Genomic DNA, 4,888 nt, shown 5'->3' with positions numbered 1-4,888 from the left:
CTCAGGTGTCTTTATACACTGTTCTAGCAATAACTGGGCTTTAAATTCATTCATCTGCGCCTGCAAGTGGTTCTGCTGCCTTAAGGTGACTTTGACACATTTAACAATGCTTTGGTGAGCTTTGATGGCCCTGAGCTGCTTCATTGACTTTGATGGGGCTTTTAATGTTCTCTTGCTTCGGGCTGTTGATATTTTGATCCGATACACTTTAATTGCTGATCGAGGCCTTTCCCACTGTTGATACACTTTGCCGCATGAATCTGGGCCCTTTCTTTACTGTTAAACATTCTAAACTGTCAAATCGCCCCCTTTATGGCCGCTGCTCAGGCAAAGAACTGCTGCAAGGCCTTCTGCCGCCTTTGGAAAGCTATCGGCGCTTGGCCGATCAAAAATGGCTTCAAAAATGGTGAATAATTGCAAACCGGCAGAAGGGTGAGCTCTGGAGGTATGTTGAGGCCAAATCCCTGTTTTGGGCAATGTTTTGACTTGGAGCGATTCAAAAATAGCTGAAAAAACCATCGTTCTTCGCAGCTTGGGCGGGTGCGGGCACCGCATGAACAAACTTAGACAAATGCCCCTTTTTCCACAAAACAGGCGGAATGCCATATAACTGTAAAATTCATGAATTTTGGGCGCTGGCGGAAACTGCTCATTTTATTAAATGCTGGCTGTTGGATCCAACGGCTAGCGCTAAATCGGCGGTTGGCGGGTCGGCGGTCCCAATACAAAAAACCTCCGATGGAACGATATAGGCCGCGGACCTGATCTGCTTCTAGACTCTTTCTTTATGGATTTCGGGTCCGGCCCATTGGCGAACCATTATCGATGGAGTTTAATAAAAATGGGTCTGCGGACCCGAAATGCCTTTAAACTGCCCTTTATAACTTTTCAGGCCCGAAATACGGGCGCACAGTACCATCCCTTTCGGACCCGATGCATATTATGCTCTATTTTATTGTATTTCGGCTCCGGCATATCGTAGCCTTCCCATTCGCTGTACAACGGGCTCCTTTCGGACCCAAAAACTTTACATGATGCGCTTTATAATATTTTGGCTCCGCTAGTCGGAGCCACATGGGAATGATGCGATAATACATATGAGCCATTGATCTGGGCGGGGGCGATGGACGGTTGCGATCTAATCGCAATATCGCTATCGGCGGGGACCAGGGGTCAGGGCTTTATACATGTGCACGATAGCGATGCGATATTTATATCCGATGTGCATTGGGCGCGATAGCAATATCACTATCGGCCGAAAAAGGGAGGCACTATAATCGGGGGTATATACATATATAAATGCCAACAGTTGACCACATCTCCGACAGTGATATCGCTTCGTAGGGGGTCAAAGCATTCGGAGAAGGATTCAAAGGGATGCGATGAGGCTTTATGGGATCGGAGGGAGATTTGCATGCCTTATAAAGGGTTTTGAGGCCTTGGAAGGGGTCCGATAACCTAAAAAGGAGGAATTTCATGCCTTGGAAGGATTCCAAAGGCACTTGAGAGGGGTTTTAGGCCTTTAAAAAGGGGTTTATGCCTTGGAAAAGGTAGAAACAAGGCCAAAAGATGGATTTGTACATTTGGAGGGGGATTTTATGCTTAGGAAGGAGTCCTAATGCATTTAGAAGGGGATTTGTGAGCAAAATGAGGTTTCTTGCTAAGTTTTAGGCAAACTTAGCAATTCCCAAGGAATATCTATGGCTATTTTTCAACCAAAGGGAGGGGATACATAAATAGGGGGAATTTATACATATTTTAATAGGGGAGGGGAAATAGATAGGGATTTATATATTAGAGTTAGAAGTTAATATGAATGTTGAGCAGAAAGCGCTAAGTATAAGAAACTTAGGCTACAAAAGGGGAAATAAGACTTATAGAAGAAATATGAGCATCCTCAAGTAAAGCAGATCTTTACCAAGGCAAATGATATGAAATATGATGAAGTTAAGAGATGTCAAGCAGATCTTGACCTCTTTAGGGGAAGTTAGTGAATGATTTGGGGAAGAGGAGGAAGGTGGAGTTAGACATGCCTCGCTTGAAGTCCTTCAAATGGAAAACTGCCTCAAACTTGTGATATGAATGGATATGACACTTGAAAATATGAAATGGATCACAAGCCATGATTCTGCAACCACAAAACTACCTACCCGGCCTACTTACCTAGCATTTTATCGTCTTTTTGGTTTGGGTGCACTTGAACTAGCATACCCAACTTTTCATTCTTTTCTTCTTGATGTCCTCCTATCTACATCTACTCTTATTTCATCCAGGGGCTCAGATTAAGCTGTTGAGCACCCTTGTTTCTCTACCTATCTACAAATCTGCCAAGATTATGTTGTTTGGACAGATAATGATTCTCTATATACTACAATAGGAAATTGAAACTTAGGGAGACCAAGATTAAGCTGTTTGGCCCTCCCTTAACTGAAAACTCATCAAAATGGATCAACTCATCAAAAATGGAACACAGCAGTGGCACTTAGACTAGCACACTTTCATGGACACTTCTTTGGCCTCTGTAGCAAATATGGAACATTGCAGCATGCAAAGTATGACATATTTGGCATGTAAAAATGTCAATCATGAAAGATGAATACCTACTGCAACAGGAGGCTAACAGTATCCCTGAGTTGATTTCTCGGACCCAATCTACCTTCTCCAATTGATCCAGCAACCAAAACCTAAAATCAAACAAAATTCTCTGATCTACTATACCTAGCCTAAAATTAGCATTCATTTCAGTCATCTCAAGCCCTAGTTGCCAATATCCTAATTGAGATTGACAAGGAGAGAGCCCTCTCCCGACCTGGTAGGGCTAGCTACCAGGTTAAGCGTGGTTTGATGTTACCCTAGACCTGCCTTCCTTCAGCCTGAGGTAGATTTAGGCTAACAAGTTCTATGTAACTAAAGTTGCATGTGCAGAATCAAAGGCGAAACGCAGAGAAGAGGAACAGAAAGGTGTTAGGGCTTTGTACACACCAAAAGTACAGGAGAAAGCATTTAATGTTACAGTGAAGGTGAAGGAAGCATGAAGGCGCGAGCGGAGTTAAGCTCAGGAGGAAGTTATGTGGCAGAACAACGAAGGAACAAAACCTTGAATAAAGTCGAAACCACAAAAAAACATTGAAGGAACGGAATAAAAACAAAGTCAAGAGAAGGGCGAAGAAATGAGGAGTGATGCACAGGAGTCGTTGGATCTGAAGATCAATGAACGAGGCTGAAGGTGATGGGCAACCAAGATTAAGTCGTGCCACATAAGTAAAAGAAATGAATGGCGGAGATTAAATCTAAGTACTTGCGGAAGGAGAAATGCGAGAATCGATCTGGATCGTCGGATTGACAGATCTGGTAGATCGACAGTGATTAGTAACCATAGCGGGGGTAGAGAGTACGGGATGCCTTGATCGCAGTTGAAGGCCCACAGTTGTTCTTAGCTATCGATCACAAATTCAGATGCTTATGTCATAGTCAAATACGACATTAAACTTGTAATTAACCCGCGTGCTAGTTGAAGGTCCGCAGACCGTAGGATTTGATGGCCTTCATCATCCAACGGATATTGGGCCATATAGAGATCAGACTTTAACTTAAAAGGCGGACCCGAACATTTATAGATTAAGGTTTATGAACCATATCGACTCTGTGAGGCGGTTAAACGTCGTGCAAGTGGTCTGTGTGATATCATTGTGGACTATCGGATCAAATGAGTTTTGATCTACGACGCAGGATCACCGAGCAGCTCTGTTGATCGGGGAAGATATCAACCATCGGATTAAAGGTAAGATCGATAGTGGAGATTGAAGCCGGAACCGAGGAGGTTATAGGCATGGTTTTATTTTATTTGGAGTCCGGTTGTGTTATCGCATATCACATGCGAGAGGCAATGGAGTCACATGTTGGTGTGATGTGAGATTGCGATAGTTGTTGATCTGGTGGACGAAATCAACGGTGGAAAATAGAAATCGCATATCACAAGTCAGGAGTTCTAAATGCACATTCTATTGAGTCTGTGAACTCCGCGATTGTGATAAAGGACAAGCTAGCATGTAGAGCAGGGTTCGGTTAATATGTGCAGTTATGGAATTAACCACAATTGTAATAAAGGATGAAGGGTTGAGTTATAGGGTTCTGCACCAAAGGATTAACTAAGGGTCAGACTGGGGTTAGTTATTAACTCGTTTCGCATGAGATTAATTAAGGGGCCTTAAACCTTAATTTATGAAGGTTTGACTAGGCAGGTCATTGAAATTCCTGGGACATATGAAATTATGCATTTTATATGTATACCGTGGGTATCGCAGGTTTTTCCTGTGTCATTTGGTATCAGAGCAGAATTGTGACTGAAATATTTGATATTAAAATAGAATAAAGAAATTCTGTGTGAAAATTTCTTTGAAAAGAATCTGGAACAGAATTATGTTTTGAAGGTGTGTATATAGGTGAATGGTGATAAAAGCAAGCAAGAGGAGATCAGTTTCTAATCTGACAAACAATAAGCACACATAGGTAAGGTATAGCAGAATATTGGGATAATTTCATATGCAAGGGAACAGAGGACAATCCATTCAAAGTGCAGGTGAATGGTAGAACAAGATTATGCAGAGCTCTTGAAGGTAACAGCAAAAGAAGGTGAGAAGTTTGCAGCAGCCTAGAGCAAGGAGTGCTCAATTGGTTCCAGAGGAAAGAACCAGAGAGATGCTAAAACACTGAGCTCAAAGGAGAGAAGCTTAGTGAGGCATATGTAGCAAGAAGGAGACTTGTTACTGCAGAGGTATTGTTGCAACTCACAAGAAGATCATAAGGGCAATTCCATAGAGGAAGTGGGTAGAATTGCTAAGTAATGAAGAACGCTGATAAGACTTTCTAAGTGAAAGAAAAGTGGTCA

Source organism: Pinus tabuliformis, chromosome 3_1, assembly GCF_031772625.1.
Source record: "Pinus tabuliformis cultivar Carrire ecotype Pingquan chromosome 3_1, CPIR1, whole genome shotgun sequence".
NCBI lineage: Eukaryota > Viridiplantae > Streptophyta > Pinopsida > Pinales > Pinaceae > Pinus > Pinus tabuliformis.
The sequence above is the reverse complement of the archived record's forward strand: the minus strand, read 5'-3'. Positions refer to the sequence as shown.